Source organism: Oncorhynchus gorbuscha, linkage group LG06 (assembly GCF_021184085.1).
Source record: "Oncorhynchus gorbuscha isolate QuinsamMale2020 ecotype Even-year linkage group LG06, OgorEven_v1.0, whole genome shotgun sequence".
NCBI lineage: Eukaryota > Metazoa > Chordata > Actinopteri > Salmoniformes > Salmonidae > Oncorhynchus > Oncorhynchus gorbuscha.
The window spans coordinates 37,633,407-37,653,465 of NC_060178.1; the positions used below are offsets into that span (position 1 = coordinate 37,633,407).

The window sequence follows — 20,059 nt, forward strand, 5'->3', positions numbered from 1 at the left end:
AATATAATACAAATAATAAATTATACGCTACATGTTCATCTCTATTGCCTAATGCCTGAACCCTCAATATTTAAAATGAAAATCATCATCACAGTTATCAGGCTATTTACTTTTAATATGGAGACGAACTGAAAAGGAAAAATTAAACCATAATATATATATATGTATTGTTTTAAATCCTCATCACTCCGTAAATCATCGACCATATCCGACAAAGCCCGAGAATGCTGCGAACAATTTGTGTGAGAGCAGAGAAGGGATTATTGTGCATTCTTGAGCGCTACAGAGGAGAGCGAGAAAGAGCGCATTTCACTGTGCGATAAACAGCGGTTGAGCTACTGAGAGGAGAGGAGACATTCGGACACATTACTTCTCTACTTGGAAAATATATGGTCTAATTCAGCAGAACTGTCCATCAGGTCCTATACATCTCAAGGATTATACTTTAAATTCCTCATTGTGTAGCCTATTACGGAGAGGACGCACGCCCGGAGGAGAGTAGAGGTGGACATCGGGACTGAGAAGGAAAGGAATTGTATTCTTTCTGAAGTGGATCGAGAGAACCAAGTGGTTGCTATTTTCTAAGACAGAAATGCCAATGACCAGGGGACCTAGAGAGAGTGAGTTTTTGCATTTCATATACTATTGACAATTCATGATTGTGGTGTTTGTTTGACTGACATTTGAATCACATGTATTGTTCAGGGGTGGCCGCATTTTAGCCCACTGATTATGATGACCACTGATTTGGAATATAGCCTGGCTATTGGTAAGAATAATTTCGTCATCTTGAAAAGTTGTGTGCTGAGTATGAGAGGGATATTGTTTTTCTGGCTACTTCATGACAGAATACATCCAAATGTCAATCGATTCAGAGCTTGTTCGAGATCAATACGGCTGTGTACACGCCTCACGGGCAAATAGCAGGCAGGAGCACCTGTCAAGCAGCTCTATGCTCTGCTCTGTTCACCCGTTGAACCTGTTACATAGAGACAAACAGGTTGGGTGAATTACAGGATGGAGAGGGGTCAATTAACGAAACATTGTGTCCTTTGTCACAACACATTGGCATGTAAATTATTTGAACTATTCCGTTTTATAACAGCCTAGTTGTTTGCACAATACTTGACATGTATCGAATTTGCTATTGGATAGGCTACCAATAAGATACTAATTAACATAATTGTAAAATCTTAGTAGACTATTTGTTAAAATAATGGTGTAGGATCTTATTTTGATCACCCTGATGCAAGCGAACTTTCCTGCAATGCAGGAAAAAATGTGTGGTGTATTTGAGTTTTAAAAAGGCTTCTGAAGTTTGTAATTTCCATTTTGATATTTACGGTACAAAAATTTATCGACCCCTACAAAAATGTCCATTATAATCCACATAATAATTCACATTTGCTGTTGCTGCAGGATTGTTATCCTGCTGTAGCAAACTAGCTCAAATTAAGATCCTACACCTGTCTAATACATAGGCTACTTGAAGGCCATTATTCAAACCCACATATCTGCCGTCCACAAAGAAGCAAATCAGGCTGCGTTTAGACAGGCAGCCCAATTCCTTTTTTTTTGTCCGCTATTTGGTCTTTTGACCAAATGCATCAGATCTTTTCACTCCTAATCTTTTTCAGATCTGTGAAAAAAATATCAGAATTGGGCTTGCCTGTCTAAACGCAGTAGTGGTCTGTGCAAACTGGTGTTTGTGATGGAACTCACCGTTATGCACTGATCTATTTCTGGTTGTTTGCAAATAGGGAAACAGGCTATCATGGCTTTATTGTCACATTATATGGAACATGTGAATATGACGATGTATGGGTCTATTGGGATAAATCATTTATTTTCAGTTATTTCAGTTATTTCTCATCAATCCACATTATGCATTACTTTCAGAGCCCCTAAATTATGCCATCAAGGTTGGAATCTATTTGCCTGGCTAGGCATTTCTTTCCCACTGTCATTTGTGTAGAATAAAACCCTCTGGGCACACTACGTCATTTCAATGTGGATAATTGGTTAGTATTTCTTTTTTTTAAAGCAAACATTTTGTTGAATGTCCAATGTGTTATCGCCTATGCTTTCAACCATCTCGAAGCACAACCAAATTCCAATGGAAAACAATGTCTGATATACGGTTCAGTTGTCGCCCAAATGTCTATCACTGCGCGTTCAACTATTTTAAAGCACAGCAAAGTTTAAATGGGAATACAATGTCAGATATTTTTATTATTTAAGCAACAGAATAATGTGTTTATCACTCTTCTTTCTCCAATAGCAGAACCAAATGACCTGGACTGCAGTTGAGATTACAATAAAAGTACATGGTGCAAGAGATCAATGCCGTTCGAGATTCTGCGCAGAATATTAGAATATTAAGGCGATTGTGAAGATCTCCACAGAACATTGACTATCTATGCATGCCATATTGAACATGCACACTCTATAAACTCAGCAAAAAAAAGAAACATCCCTTTTTCAGGACCCTGTCTTTCAAAGATAATTCGTAAAAATACAAATAACTTCACAGATCTTCATTGTAAAGGGTTTAAACACTGTTTCCCATGCTTGTTCAATAACCAATAAACAATTAATGAACATGTACCTGTGGAATGGTCATTAAGAAACTAACTGCTTACAGACGGTAGACAATTAAGGTCACAGTTATGAAAACTTAGGACAGTAAAGAGGCCTTTCTACTGACTGAAATACACCTAAAGAAAGAAACCCAGGGTCCCTGCTCATCTGCGTGAACGTGCCTTAGGCATGCTGCAAGGAGGCATGAGGACTGCAGATGTGGCCAGGGCAATACATTGCAATGTCCGTACTGTCAGACGCCTACATAGAGACAGGATGGACAGCTGATCGTCCTCGCAGTGGCAGACCACGTGTAACAACACCTGTACAGGAACAGTACATCCGAACATCACACCTGCGGGACAGGTACAGGATGGCAACAACAATTGACCGGGTTACATCAGGAATGCACAATCCTTCCATCAGTGCTCAGACTGTCCGCAACAGGTTGAGAGAGGCTGGACTGAGGGCTTGTAGGCCTGTTGTAAGGCAGGTCCTCACCAGACATCACCGTCAACAATTTCACCTATGGGCACAAATCCAACGCCGTTGGACCAGACGGGACTCGCAAAAAATGCTCTTCACTGACGAGTTGCGGTTTTGTCTCACCACTGGTGATGGTTGGAGTCGCGTTTATCATCGAAAGAATGAGCGTTAAACCGAGGCCTGTACTCTGGAGCGGGATCGATTTGGAGGTTGAGGGTCCGTCATGGTCTGGGGTGGTGTGTCACAGCATCATCAGACTGAGCTTGTTGTCATTGCAGGCAATCTCAAAGCTGTGTCACACTCTTGTCAAAAAATATATATATTTTTTAAACAAATCAAAATATATTTTATATTTGAGATTCTTCAAGCAGCCACCCTTTACCTTGATAACAGCTTTGCACACTATTGGCATTCTCTTAACCAGTTTCACCTAGAATGCTTTTCCAACACTCTTGAAGGAGATCCCACATGTGCTGAGCAGTTGTTGGCTGCTTTTCCTTCACTCTGCGGTCCGACTCATTCCAAACCAACTCAATTTGGTTGAGGTCGGGGGATTGTGGAGGCCAGGTCATCTGATGCAGCACTCCATCACTCTCCTTCTTGGTAAAATAGACCTTACACAGCCTGGAGGTGTGTTTTGGGTCATTGTCCTGTTGAAAAACAAATGATAGTCCCTTGCAGCCCACGCTATCCACGCTGCACCTTGGTCTGATTCCAACAACAGACGTAACAAAACGTTTTTGGTTACTACATGATTCAAAATGTGTTATTTCATAGTTTTGATGTCTTCACTATTGTTCTACAATGTAGAACATAGTAAAAATTAAGAAAACCCTTGAATGAGTAGTTGTTCTAAAACTGTTGACCGGTAGTGTAAGTACAGTAGCTTTGATTGGACTGACTCATACTCATACTTTCACAATCTTAGCTAGCAATCATCATCATAAATCAAGTTGACCATCTACTGGCCGTGATTTCAAGATAATTGGTTCCGTGATCTCAAGATTTACATGCTAAAATTGCCACTGTTCCTTGAAGAGACCCATCCAAGTCAACCATTGCCTATGCTTTAGCTCAACAGGCTAACTCAGTCTTTACTCAGTCAGTCACATGTTAACATTATAATAACTTCCCTTGCCAGAAACCTTAAACTAACACGCTAAGAATATTGTATTTGGTACAAATCATTCCCTAAATTCTAGACCTTAGCTGACTCTGATAATGATTGATAATGATCTGATAAATACTGATTCTACATCTGCATTGCTTGCTGTTTGTGGTTTTAGGCTGGGTTTCTGTATAGCACTTTGTGACATCGACTGATGTAAAAAGGACTTCATAATACATGTGAATGAATTTGATTGATAATGAATGGTGTGCCTGTTGACTAAGTTGAGGAGACTAAATTACTTGGTGTTACCTTGGATTGTAAACTGTCATTACATTTACATTTAAGTCATTTAGCAGACGCTCTTATCCAGAGCGACTTACAAATTGGTGCATTCACCTTATGACATCCAGTGGAACAGTCACTTTACAATAGTGCATCTAAATCTTAAAGGGGGGGGGGGGGTGAGAGGGATTACTTATCCTATCCTAGGTATTCCTTAAAGAGGTGGGGTTTCAGGTGTCTCCGGAAGGTGGTGATTGACTCCGCTGTCCTGGCGTCGTGAGGGGAGTTTGTTCCACCATTGGGGGGCCAGAGCAGCGAACAGTTTTGACTGGGCTGAGCGGGAGCTGTACTTCCTCAGTGGTAGGGAGGCGAGCAGGCCAGAGGTGGATGAACGCATGGTCAAAACATATTGATTCAATAGTTCTGAAGATGGGGAGAGGTCCGTCCATGATAAAGAGATGTTCTTCTTTTTTTGACACCACACTCCACAAAGCATATTCTTTAAGCTCTAGTTTTATCTTATCTTGATTATTGCCCAGTCATAATGTCAGGCGCTGCAAAGAAGGACCTAGAAAAACTGCAGCTGGTCCAGAACAGAGAGGCACGTTTTTCTCTTCACTTTAATCAGAGGGCTAATATCAATACTATGCATGCCAGTCTCAGAGATTGACTGTATCACTTCTTGTTTTTATTGGAAACATTCATGTGTTGAAAATTCCAAATTGTTTGCATAATCAACGTACACACAGCACTGACACACACACTTACCCCACCAGGAATAGGATCTTAAAAGATTATAGCCAAAATGGTTTGAACGCTAGAGCCAAATTCATACAAATATTGGGTTCAGAAACTGCCAGAAGCTGATTGACCTATCTGCAGAAAAGTCCAGGTTCTCTCTTTGCTTTCATTTCCCAACAATTGAACAGCAACAGAGTGGCTCTGGGATTTCAATTACACCGGCCCATTGTTCGACCAGCATACAGGGTATGGTTGGCAATGTTTTTGTCTCGTCACAGGGCAAGGGGAAGATCCTATCAGCCACAGACCTAACTGAGTGCAAAATAGTACCCTACTAACTATATAGCACACTACTTTGCCCTGATCAAAAGTAGTGCACTATGTAGGGACTAGGGTGCCATTCGGGACTCAATTCTAAAGGCTATGATTTCCCCACTGTGTTATCAAGGCAATTGGCACTGTATCTAGTAATTCTACCACTGTGTCGTTGTGTATGTGGTGGTCTGCCACTGTGTTTTCTGTCTGTGATGGCTGCGATGTCAGAATAGGTATTAGTGGATTGATTTGAATTCTGGAAACTTCATTAATTAAGACTAAACTTCATTAAAAGCGCTCTCTTTGTCACAGAAGGCAATAGGTGGAAATAATTAGAAATACATTGTAATCACTGTGCCGCAACAACATACAATAGTGTTTTCTATTCAATTCAACAGAAACTTGTATTTTCATTATTTGATGAACAAATACAACATTTTGGAGTGTGGGCCTATACAGGATGATGGTGTTTTCTAATCATGTTTTCTTTTGAATTCAACAGAGATGTTTATTTTCTTCATTTGATGAACAAATGCACATTTTTGGTAGCCTGTCCCAGATCTGTTTGTGCTTTTAACTTCAATGCTGTCATTGGCATGACAATGAGTATCAAGAATTTGGCACTCAGGTTAGCAGACTGGAATTCAGGCAGTGGTGTAAATTCTACCTAAGGCGTTTTTTTGGGGAATCTGAACCCTACTTCACTATTAATATTTGCGACAACTTTTATTTTTTACTTTACTACATTCCTAAATAAAAGCATGTACTTTTTGCTCCACATATATTCTCTGACACTTAAAAGTACTAATTTTGAATGCTTAGTACTAATTTTGAATGCTTTTTTCCAGCGGACTCACACATTTTTCTGGCGGACACATCCTTCATTTGTAAATGATGTCTGACTGTTGGAGTGAGTCCCTGGCTATCCGTACATTCAAATTACAACAAAACGGTGCCGTCTGGTTTGCCTAGTATAAGGAACTTGAAATTATTTGTACTTTTACTTTTGATACTTAAGTATATTTTAGCAATTACATTTACATTTGATACTTAAGTATATTTAAAATCAAGTGCTTTTAGACTTTTACTCAAGTAGTATTTCACTGGGTGACTTTCACTTTTACTTGAGTCATTTTCTATTATGGGGTCTTTACTTTTACTCAAGTATGACAATTGAATACTTATTCCACCACTGCACTCAGGGTACAATTTTGGCTGTGTATAGCAGGATTTTGCTGCATCGTTCTCTGGCTCCGTTTCACCTGTTGAGAAGACAATTTCTGCACTTTGAAGTGAAACACTGTCAGTACAAGGAGGAGGAGGAGGAGGAGGAGAAGGGGGACACTTACACTTTGTAGTTGTAGCTATGCATTTTAAATGTTATAACAGCAAAAACTTTTGCATTGTTCAAAATATTGGGATATCTTTTGATCATACAGCCAAAAGGTGTTGCTATACTTTCATTGCTCAACCTGCAGGATTGTCTCAGTTAGAGCGATGTAGACCATAGAGGAGGATGATTGGCATGTTGTTGATTCAGATTGTCCTGCCCTTCTCCCATATTACTTTGTAAAAGTTGCCACAGCGGAGTCTCTTAACTAGGCAGCTCTGTCATTCTATTCTCTTATTCTCCCACCCTCCTGTCTGTCTTTCTGCAAATAGGCAGTAATTACCTAATTGAGAGAGAGAGAGAGAAAGAGTGAATGGGTGAGAGAGAAATACACACACACACACACACACACACACACACACACACACACACACACACACACACACACACACACACACACACACACACACACACACACACACACACACACACACACACACACACACACACACACACACACACACACACACACACACACACACACACACACACACACACACACACACACACACACACACACACACACACACACACACATTCACCAAATGCCTTAGATTACAGGGGCTATACTTATTCTTTTTGTTTGCTTGAAGATAGAACACATTTTCTTCTTTGCATACTTTAGGTATTCCCACTGTGTAAATTGTGCAGTGGGAAAGTGACTGAGAGCATTTTCTTTTTGGTGAATAGCTTACAACATACTGTACATAACAAGTAACGCATCAGCTTAGCATATGGTAAACTGATCAAATTATCTTCAGCTGTAAAAGCTGATCAGATAACTTGGGTTGGCCTATAATCTTTCATGTACAATGAAACACATCAACTTTGAATATGACATTTAAGAATAAATCTGTCATAAAGTGGGTTGAATTGCAACATAACCCTTTACCATCTGTGAATACAGAACTGTGAGTTTCGTTGTTGTTGTCAACACTGAAGATGGTTAGCATTTCTTTACAGGGTGAGATCAAATTAGTAACTAAGCGTTGTCCTTCCTGGGAGACCACCGTGTGTAATTAACATCTGAGAGGAAACAGATAAAAGCATACTGCTGTCTAACGCTTAATTTCACATTGATGTTTATTCAAATGAGCACTTATCTAGAGTCCTATCCATCTCCCATTATAATACTCTAGTCTAGGACCATCAACACCTAACACTTTACCTCCACTTTATCAGAAGAAAACACTTTACCTTTGCGTTATAAGAAGGACAAAATAAAGGCAGGTGTCTTGTGTTCATAGGTTTTGGGTAAAAGCATTCGCTAAATGACATATATATATATATAGTGTGGTTTGGCTTGTGTCAACGTCACTTGGGTTGAATGTTTTTACACTTTTTTTTCTCCATCTGACAGTGGATCTTATCATTTTCCATTTTTGAACACTGTCAACTATCAAGTGCTCTCTATCTGTTACATAGTGTATGGCTCTAATGTAGAAAGAATGTGAAATTGTCATGGGCTTTAGACTAAAAGCTAGCTGCACTTAGGCCTGTACTGCATTGTATGTGAGTGTGGGCCTGTTGTGTAAGCCACTTCACAACTACCTTGGACATCATCCCATTTAGCTTGTGTCAAAAATACTACCCTATTCCTTATATAATGCACTACTTCTAAATAGTTGAGCGCTAAATAGGAAAATAGGGTATTATTTTTAGAAGTACTGCACTATTTTGGGAAAAAGGTGCCATTTGTGTCGCAATCATCATCCAATTTACTCCCGAGCCATTCGATTCCACCGTGATGATTTAACAGTTTAGCAAAAATAGATGTTTTCTTCTACTTTGCGAAGATCTTTATATTTTCCTTGCCAGATATCTGTGCTACTTACTATACCATGTGGTACTTTACACTGCCAACATGGGATGGACTCCAGAAACAGAGCGAGCCAAATTAGCTGGCTGTACAGTATGCTACATTCTAAGAAAACCCTTTGAAGAACTTTTTTGGTTCCAGGTAGAACCCATTTGGTTCCAGGTAGAACCCTTTTGGTTCTAGGTAGAACTCTGTTGGGTTCCATGTAGAAAATGTTCCACAGAGGGTTCTGCATAGAACCCAAAATGGTTCTATCCTGAACCAAAAAAGGGTTCTACCTGGAACCTAAAAGGGTTCTGCTATGGGGACAGCCAAAGGACCCTTTTGGAACCCTTTTTTTCTATGGTGTAGGAGTCACACAGGAGGGGATTGGTAGAAGAGAATCTCATATTTTTGACAGTTGAACATGACAGCTGTGGCTACTTAATGGATATAGCAGAGCAACGTATTGTAGCTGCTTCACCACAGTTACATCTAGTGAAAAAACACCCAGAAGGTTTTCTTCAGCACAACGGAGACGGAGAAATGTCTATATTTAATTCGTGAAAATGTGCATTCTGCTATTATGCTGGACTATTAATGATAATAATGAATTATGTCAATTGTAAAGCAAATGTTTGTAAATTTGACATTCATTTCAACTATTCACCTCTTACAATATATACATTTTAGAATTCCAGTGTGTTGCCACTGACAAGAGTCAATATATTTAATTCTAGAAGACATTACTTAAATTCCATGTGTGTATGTTGTTTCCATTTAGAAAGGTCCAGTCCAGAAAGCCATGATCCTGATTAGATTGTCTGACATACAAATGAGAGTCTGACTCCCCCATTTGTTTAGAATCTGAAAGGTCCTCTCTCTCTGTAATCTAGCCACAATGACAGACCCAGCTTGCTTCCCAAATGACACCTAATTTCCTTCTATCGTGCACTACAAAAGTTGTGTGCTATATAAGGAATAGGGTGCCATCTCTCAATCCATCTTCTACAGCTAAATGTTATGATGTTGTCGGGTGGGTTTGATATTTGTCATTTATCAGTGTCCTGCTGGATAGATACACCGCCTGTGGCCATCAGTTTAAACGGCAATTGTGGATATATACAGATAGGCGAACCCAACGATGGTTTGTCTGTTATACGAGGGGTTTTATGGTAGGTACTCTCCTCTGACAAGACATAGATAGGGGTTGGAGTGTGACCAATATGTTTAGTTCCAAACGGCACCCTATTCCCTATATATAGTTCTCTACTTTGGACTAGAGCCCTATGAGCTTCCCTATGGGCCCTGGTCCAAATTAGTGCACCATACAGGGAATAGGGGGCCATTTTTGATGTAGCCTTTGGTTCTGACTGCTTTCTCACCTGCAGCAAACTGCACCAAAGGACAAATTGAATCAGACCAAGACTACTCTTTTTGCGAGAACCACCGTGTGTTGTTTAGTGTGCTCCCAAGTGCAGATAGAACTAAGGGGGTAAACGCGCCAGAGTTTGGAAAAAAAATATTTGATTGGATACATTCCTCCATACAGAATCCTTCCAGATCCTTGATATCCATCGTGTGCACCTCTTCAATTCAAACCACAGGTTTGCAATGGGTTTCAAGTCTGGAGACAGAGATGTCCATTGCAAAATGTTGATTTTGTGGCCAATTAACAATTTCTTTGTGGATGTTGGATATTGTTTGGTTATTGTCTTGCTGGAAGATCCACTCCTGGCCAAGTTCCAGCCTCCTGACAGAGTCAATGAGTTTTTGGCAAAAATATCCTGGCAGTGGGTATAGTTCATAATGCTGTTGACCTTAATAACATGGCCCCAGGACCAGTGGAAGCAAAATAGCCCTGTAACATCAAAGATCCACCATCATATTTTACAGAAGGTATGGGGTTCTTTTCTGCTTATGCATCCCACCACTGGTGTGTGTGGCCAAGGAGCTCTATTTTAATGTCATCCAACAAATGTAAACGCCTTAAGTTTTCTAAACAGCTCTGGATAAGAGCATCTGCAAAAGTACTATTATGTCAAATGTAATCTGACCAGTGCTTTGGTCAAATGACATGAAAATAGAGCTCTTTTCTATTCAATGGCCATCTCAAACTTAAAACCCATTGAAAACCTGTTGTTTGATTTGAAGTGGGCAGGCCATAAGAGCAGACTAAGGTTACAAGGATAAGGTAGGATTGTGTGTGGAGGAATGCAGGTTCCATTGTGAGAACGCAACAACAACAAGAAATAATAAAATGTTAAAGAAACTCCCCTTCTCTTGAGCACCTTCATGGATTCAGCAAAAAAAAAGAAACGGCCCTTTTTCAGGACCCTGTATTTCAAAGACAATTCGAAAAAATCCAAATAACTTCACAGATCTTCATTGTAAAGGGTTTCAACACTATTTCCCATGCTTGTTCAATGAACATAAACTATCAATGAACATGCACCTGTGGAACGGTCATTAGGACACTAACAGCTTACAGACGGTAGGCAATTAAGGTCACAGTTATGAAAACTTAGGACACTAAAGAGTCTATTGACTCTGAAAAACACCAAAAGAAAGATGCCCATCGTCGCAAAAGTCGCGGTTTTGTCTCACTATGGGTGATGGTCGGATTCGCGTTTATCGTCGAAGGAATAAGCATTACACCGAGGATTGTATTCTGGAGCGGGATTGATTTGGAGGTGGTGGGTCCATCATGGTCTGGGGCGGTGTGTCACATCGTCATCAGACTGAGCTTTTTGTCATTGCAGGCAATCTCAATGCTGTGCGTTACAGGAGAGACATCCTCCTCCCTCAGTTGATACCCTTCCTGCAGGCTCATCCTGACATGACCCTCCAGTATGACAATGCCACCAGCCATACTGTTCATTCTGTGCGTGATTTCCTGCAAGACAGGAATGTCAGTGTTCTGCCATGGCCAGTGAAGAGCCCGGATCTCAATGAGCACGTCTGAGACCTGTTGGATCGGAGGGTGTAAAGTAAGGCCATTCCCCCAGAAATGTCCGGGAACTTGTAGGTGCCTTGGTGGAAGAGTGTGGTAACATCTCACAGCAAGAACTGGCAAATTTGGTGCAGTCCATGAGGTGTAGATGCAGTGCAATACTTATTTTTTTTACATGTATTTTCTATTTATTTATTGCACTGCAGTACTTAATGCAGCGGGTGGCCACACCAGATACCGACTATTACTTTTGATTTTGAACCCTCCCCCCCCACTTGTTCAGGGACTCATTATTCTAATTATGTTAGTCACATGTCTGTAACGGCGTTCGTCTGTTGAAATAAGAGAGTCGGACCAAAATGCAGCGTGTAGGTTATTCATGACTTTAATGAAAGAATCGCGGTTCATGAAATAACTGAATCTAAATACAAAAACAACAGAACGGAACGTGAAACTAATTACAGCCTATCTGGTGACTACAACACAGAGATAGGAACAAACACCCACGAAATACAAAGCGAAACTCAGGCTGCCTAAATACGGTTCCCAATCAGAGACAACGATAAGCACCTGACTCTAATTGAGAATCGCCTCAGGCAGCCAAGCCTATACCACACCCCTAATCAGCCGCGATCCCAAATAATACAAACCCCAATACGAAACACAACATATAAACCCATGTCACACCCTGGCCTACCCAAACATAGAAAAACACAAAATACAATGACCAAGGCGTGACAATGTCTGTGGAACATGTTCAGTTTTTGTCTCAGTTGTTGAATCTTGTTATGTACATACAAATATTTACACATGTTGAGTTTGCTGAAAATAAACACAGTTGACGATGAGAGGACGTTTCTTTTTTTGCTGAGTTTATGAAGCTGCTTATGAAGATAATTACACGACATGGCCAAAAGTATGTGGACAATCCTTCAAATTGTGGATTTGGCTATTTCAGCAACACCTGTTGCTGACCGGTGTAGAGAATTGAGCACATAGCCATGCAATCTCCATAGACAAATATTGGCATTAGAATGGCCAGTACTGAAGAGCTCAGTGACTTTCAATGGGGCACCGTCATAGTATGCCACCTTTTCAACTAGTCAGTTGGTCAAATTGCTGCCCTCCTCTAGCTGCCCCAGTCAACTATAAGTGCTGTTATTGTGAAGTGGAAACGTCTAGGAGAAACAACGGCTCAGCCGCAAGTGGTAGGCCACACAAGCTCACAGAACGTACCACTGAGTGTCCTTGGTTGCAACACTCACTACCGAGTTCCAAACTGCCTCTGGAAGCATCATCAGCAAAATATATTTTTTTCAGGAGCTTCATGGTCTGGATTTCCATGGCTGAGCAGCCGCACCAAGCCTAAGATCACCATGCGAAATGCCAAGGTTTGGCTGTCGGGGTGTAACCTTGCCGCCATTGGACTCTGGAGCAGTGGATAGCCTTCTCTGGAGTGTTGAATCACGCTTCACCATCTGGCAGTCCGATGGATGAATCTGTGTTTGGCGGATGCAAGAAGAACGCTACCTGCCTACATGCATAGTGCCAACTAACATTTTGTGGAGGAGGAATAATGGTCTGGGGCTGTTTTTCATGGTTCGGGATAGGCCCTTTAGTTCCAGTGACGTGAAATATTAAAGCTACAGCATACATTGACATTCTAGACCATTATGTGCTTCCAACTTTGTGGCAACAGTTTGGGGAAGGCCCATTCCTGTTTCAGCATGACCATGTCCCCCTGCACAAAGCGAGGTCCATACAGAAATGGTTTATTGAGATCGGTGTGAAAGAACTTGACTGGCCTGAACAGAGCCCTAACACTCAACCCCATCGAACACCTTTGGGATGAATTGGAACACTGACTGCGAGCCAGACATAATCGCCCAACATCAGTGCCCGACCTCACTAATGCTATTGTGGCTGAATGGAAGAAATTCCCCGCAGCAATGTTCCAACATCTAGTGGAAAGCCTTCCCAGAAGAGTGGAGGCTGTTATAGAAGCAAAGCGGGGACCAACTGCATATCAATGCCCATGATTATTTATGAGATGTTCGAGAGCCGTTGTCCACATACTTTTGGTCATGTAGTGTATATTATGTAAAAGTCTCTTCAGACATTTCTGATATGTCTAGTGTTGTTTAGGTAAATGATGCTGCCTCATCCTCTTTGATTAGTTCCCAGTATTTGGCCTGATAGTGACAACCAATTTGATTGGACCAGATAAGTAAAGTGTGGCCCTGCAGTCCAACAACACCTGTTTAAAGTCAGATTTAAATCCTGATCAAAGTGAAGCTGGAGAGGAAAACCCAATCAGGAGGTACATTTATGCTGACATTAAATATTTTCTGAGATATAGTTTTTTTTCACCAAATTAAGCTTTTGAAAAGTTTCAAAAGAATAAAGTTGTCAGTACAAATGTAGCTATACACCTCTGATAGGCTCTAAGAGTATATTTGTGATTTAATATGAGGATCCTTCTTCAAGATTGCCATAGCTGTAGCAAGGTCACAGTGTTGGCATTATGGTTAGACTCCACTCTGTTCTCGTGTCACTCTGGCCATCTGGGTCGGTCTGTCTACAGCACAGTCTCAAGCCAAGCTACCTGTGAATATCTGGCCCTGCTGCAGTGACCCTGTGGAGACAAACACCCGAGTCACCTGGGACAGAGATAAAGGTCAAATGAGTCGTTGTAGGAAGGAACTTGAATTACTAGGCTTCTTCGGCAACCTTTGCTCTATTTATTGTCCTTGTGTGATGGACTTTATTGGCTTAGGTACAGCACATCCAGATTGTATGGTGTTAGCTACATGACCAATTGAGTGGTTTAATGCAATGCACTCAGAGTACCTAACACACACACACACACACACATCAACAGGATTATTAAAAGATCGTACCTCACCAGCAGTGAGCACAGAATTGTTTATTATAGATCTATAACAGACAGGAGCTAAGGGAGGGACAGAAACAAATACCCTCCGCAACTTTTAACCCCCTCCTCGACCACTCTCTGTCATCATCCCTCTTCTTCACCTCTTAACCCTCATTCACCCTCTCTGCCCCCCCCCCCCCCCCACTCCCACCTCTCCACCCCTCCCCAGGGCTCTGTGTGGTTCTGACCCTCTGCCTGAGCAATGTCAGCGGCAGGGGAGTATAGCGAGAGGGGTGCGTGTGTGCGTGTGTGTGTGTGTGTGTGTGTGTGTGTGTGTGTGTGTGTGTGTGTGTGTGTGTGTGTGTGTGTGTGTGTGTGTGTGTGTGTGTGTGTGTGTGTGTGTGTGTGTGTGTGTGTGTGTGTGTGTGTGTGTGTGTGTGTGTGTGTGTGTGTGTGTGTGTGTGCGTAGAGAGGGACGCTGGCTTGGAGGTAGAGGGCCTGGAAGGTAGTGATTCATGACTGGCCCTAGCTGCGGCCCACAGGGGCCTGTGGGAAACGGCAGGCATTATCAGTGTTAAATGGGTCTGAAAACGTACTTCTCTCCTCTGGCCACCGGGCTCCGGTACAGACTTTCCGGTGGTGTGATTTATGGGCCACGAAGCAGCGAATAGTTAGCAACGACAGTGTTACTGGCCGTGCCGCACCGAGCTGGCAGAGGATATAAGCATTTCCATGGCCACAGTTCAAGTTTATTTCAGTTATACATTTTTAAAGGCGTGAAACAAAAAGAGCGAGTGGATTTATGACCGTGTGGATGTTGTTTGCAAGCTGCCAGAAGGAAGGGAGGCTGTGTTTTAATGTGTTCAGGACAAGGATGAACTGTTGTTTTCTTCTCTTATCTATTGCTTTTCCATCAACCCATGAGTATATTATTAAAGATATTTTTCCTTAAGATAGAAAGCTACTGTACATACACACAGTTGCCAAAAAGAAAAGTATGGGAGTTATTTCATACACTTATTACCATACATTTTGTAATTGGTGATCAATCAAAGTTTGCCTTCACAGCCGAGTTACTCAGAACTGAATCCGCCTCAACTGTTTAGTTCAATTGTGTAATTGGATTTCTTTGAATAAACATAAACAAAAAAGAATGCAGAAAACTGTTGAAAAGTGTATGTATTTCTAGAACATCATATTTTGTCTTCCCATCTGGTGCAGTAGGAACAATGACTGGTTTCCAAGATCCAGATTAAGCATACTCCTGGACACAAAAAGCAAGATTCTTAATTAATTGAAAGTGTTTTTAAGTATAGGCTTAGTCTAGGTCCAGAAAACTGATCCCAATGGATCAATGAGATGGATTAACCTGGGGATGAACCAGTAACACATATTGGGGGTATAGCAGGAAGATAACGGGCCTTCTCGTCAGTGTGATTGTCAGTCTGCATCCCAAATGGCATCTTATTCCCTATTTATTGCACTACTTTTGACCATGGCCCATAGAGTACCTAGTTCATATGGCTCTATAGGCCTCTGTACAAAAGTAATGAATTATATACAGACTAGGGTGCCATTTGGGATGCATTCTATCAGACTGGAGCGCCCGGCTGCTGTCAGTCTGTCTCCCACTCTCTCTCCCCCCGGAGAGAATAAACTGTGTAGTGCTAGAGCAAAAACCTAAATGTGCACCATTGGGGGAGCCAGGACCGAGTTTGGGAAACAAACCTTGCATTAAGGGACAGAAACTATAATCAATGGTTTGGATCAGGGATGGGGCAACTCCAATCCTCAGGGGCCTTGCCCCATCTAACACACCTGACTCCAAAAATCAACTAATCATTTTCAGTTTAGAATGCAATAGTTTATTCAGCTGTGTTTGCTAGGAATGGGAATAAATTGTGGCCACCACTCCGACCCCCGAGGACTGGAGTTGCCCATCCCTGGTCTGGAACGACCGGTTACCAAACAGTCGGCTGTACAATATCACATTTCTGCCTCACTTCCCAACATCCATGGAGGGGAGGGAGAGATGGAGGCAGGGAAGGGAGAGAAAGAGGAAGGGGTGGGGGGGTGCTTTTACTCCGCATTAGACGGGGAAATTATTTGTTTACCGATTGAATGAAGCTTCAATTACTTGTCACACCTTGTGCATTGATTGGGAATCAGTGTTGTCAATAAAAAAAATTGTCTTGTGAAACAATTGTACATTCTATTAAAAACTTTGACCTTGAGGCACCTTTACTCCCTCAACACATTGCAAACATCTACAGATGTTCCTGTGTAAACTGTTTTCATATCCGAATCCATATAGCTCTTATTATATAGAACATATATGGTATTGGAACCTGCAGGGTGGGACTGGTTATATTACAAATAATGGCAGATAAAAGTTTGCTTCGTGTGACTATTTTCCCTTTGTGAAAAGAATCCTCTCTTAGTGAACCGTGACAGGCAGGAGACTGTGACAAGCAGGAGGCTGAGCGTTAACAAAAGGCGTCGACTCTAGAGGATTGTCTTTAAGAGGAAGACGACAGTTGCCGCGAGTCTGTGCACGACCGAGATGGCACAAGCACTAGCGGCAGCCAGGCAGGCAGGCTCCACTGCTGCTGCTCTGCTGTGAAATATGTCCCCCTTCTCTGTGCTCCTGCCAAACATATTCCTGCAAAGTGACAGCTCCCCCCGAATACACCTTCCTGCCTCCTCGAAGAAAGATACAGCTCGGCTTGGCTTCCGCCTCAAAAGAACAATCTCTTCTCACAGACACTGATGGGAGAGTTGTATTTTAGCATATCATTATCCAGGACTAATGCTGTACCTCCAGTAGTCAGTGAAAGATACAGAGAGGAGGAATAGAGGGGAATTATAAATTGCTTTGATATTGTCATTATTGCCATGCATTTGTGTCTCACAATCATCGAGCCAGAATATTCTATTTTCAATTGAGTTACAATGGGTATGTGCATCATTAAATCACACTTAGATTAGTAGGGTCATTACGTCTGTTCTCGATGCATCATTACGTTTGAATCAGTCGTGCCATTAGAGTGAAATTACTCTCCTTACACTGTTTTAATTGTGTGTCTTGTCAACCCTGCCGCATGATCAATCAAGTCAAAGTGGATGGAGTCATGATTATTAAGGTAAAATGTCTTCCTCCTGAAAGAGGTACTGCCTCAGCGACCCCCACTGATTACCACTACAGGGTCTAGTAATGCGTCTCAGAGTAGGAGTGCTGATCAGGTTGGCCTTTTCTGAGCATAATGGAATGAGATTACATGGAAGGGGGGGAGGTGATCCTAGATCAGCCCACCTGCTCTGATATGCTTAATGAATACAAACCCAGATTCCTTCCAGTGAAAGAAGAACCACTGCGGCTTCTAAGAAGGAATTCATCTCAACAATTTATATACCATACGATATGGTGATGTAATGAGCTCTGCCTATTCCCTCCAGTAAGTCATAAATACGGGGCATGGGGTAGGCATCAAACTGGAAGATTCACCCTGTGGAAGTCCATGCAGACGCGCAAAGAGCCATTCTTCTTTGGGCCAATGACAATAGGGCTGCTCCATTCACTTGAAGATGGCTCGACAACATCCATCTCTATCATGGTGTGGACCTTTTCCTTGAGGGCTACCACCAGCCTCTCAGGCACACGGTAAGGATGCTGGTGGACAGGGTTCTGGCCAGGCTTCAAATGAATGACGTGTTCTAGGACTTTGGTTCTTCCTTGTCTCTGACTGAAGAGGGCCGGATACTTGCCAAAAAGCTGCTTCAGCTCATCTTGCTTGTTTTCTTCTAGGTGAGCCAGTATGACCTCTGCTCGTCCTTTCCATGCCTCTGTGACCCCATCCGACTCATCCTCTTCTTCTACTCTGCGGACCAGAAAGGACTTTCCCTTGGAGAGTTCCTCTTTCTCCTCCCAGGCCTTGAGGAGGTTCACATGATAGGTTTGCTTCTTCTTACCCTTACTCCGGGTGCAGCACCTCGTAGGTCACTGAGCCCCATCTTCCTCCCGATTAGGTATGGTCCTTGCCACTGCGCAAGGAGCTTGCTGGTAGATGAGGGAAGGAGGAGAAGGACTTTCTGTCCTGGCTCAAACTCTCTGTGGAGAGCGTGCTGGTCATACCCTCTCTTCTGGGCTTGCTGAAGGTTTGCCCTAGCCTTCTCACGGTACCGCTCCAACCTGTCTCGCATCGGGAGGACATACTGGACAATCCCCTGTCCTGAGGTAGCTACTGGGGAACCTTCCCAGCACTTCTTCAGTGGTCCCTGCACTGGCCATTCATAGAGGAGTTTGAATGGCGAGAAACCTGTCGATGCCTGAGGCACCTCCCTGTAAGCAAAAAGCAGAAAGTGTAACCACTTATCCCAGTCTTTACCAGTGTCAGCCATATCTTCCTCAGCATGTTCTTGAGCGTTTGATTGAAACTCTCTACGAGCCAATCCGTTTGGGGATGGTAGTGAGTGGTTCTCAAGCCTTTAATGCTCAGGTGAAGTTTGTCCCTTGGTCCGTCAGGATATCATCTTGGATTTCTACACGAGAGAAGAGCTGAACAAGAGCACAGATTATTTTTGGAGTGGTTTTGGACCGGAATGGGAAGGCTTCTGTGAACCAGGTGGCATAGTCACAGATCATCAATATATACTTGTAACCTGCGCTACTCTTCTCCAAGGGTCCAACAATGTCCATTGCAATTCTCTTGAATGGGGTAGAGATAACTGCCAGTGAACATAGAGGAGCCCGGTCAGACCTACGGACAGCACTGGTTTTCTGGCACGTGGGGCATGATTTAGAGTAGGTTTGTACATCGGGATACATGGAGGGCCAAAAGAAACGGGAGCCTAGCCTAAAATAGGTCTTATGTTGCCCTAGATGACCTGGCCATGGAACTGTATGTGCAAGGTTGAGAACCAGTAGATGGCACCACCAACTTCCTGCTATCTGCCTCTGACCCAAGGTAGAGTATGTGGTTGTCTATCGTGTAAATCCCCCCACATGAATATTGACTGTCCCCAGCTAAGGCCTTGTCAAACAAACATTTCAAGGTTGCGTCAGATTTCTGCAGTGTAACAAAAAATTTCGGAACATCCCATTGCACCTCTAACCCTGACACATCAGCCACAGGTACAGGGGTTGCCACATAATTCTCAAGACGCCCCTGGCGGCGTGACTTTCTGGGCCCTTTGGTTCCCCCCTGGCACAAGTTAGGCAGAGGTTGTAAACCAGCTTTGGCCTGGGCATGAGTGACAACTGAACATGACACCCGAACATCAGACTGGCAAACTGACTGCTCATATAGCTGACCCCCCACTGTTCCCAACAGATCAGAGAGTATATGCACATCCCTCCCCAAAATCATCTCAAAAGGTAGCTTCTCCATTACCCCAACTTTGAGGAGGTATTTCTGACCCTGAATCTCAACTGTGAGCTCAGCTGTGGGCTGCTGTGACTGGTCACCATGGCCAATTGGATCAGTGTCTGATGACCGTAATCAATGTCATTAACAGGTACATTACCTTTT

At 42.5% G+C, this 20,059-nt stretch overlaps 1 protein-coding gene across 14 annotated transcripts in view; it reads left to right on the forward strand.

Annotated features, from left to right (window-relative positions):
* Positions 1 to 289: 289 nt before the first annotated feature.
* LOC124037908 (receptor-type tyrosine-protein phosphatase F-like) overlaps positions 290 to 20,059 on the forward strand; it is a 448,750-nt gene continuing 428,980 nt past the window's right edge. For all 14 annotated transcript variants that reach the window (XM_046353139.1, XM_046353145.1, XM_046353141.1 and 11 more), the window contains exon 1: positions 290 to 620. The gene's annotated coding sequence lies outside the window, so the exon portion shown is untranslated. The remainder of the gene's footprint in view (positions 621 to 20,059) is intronic.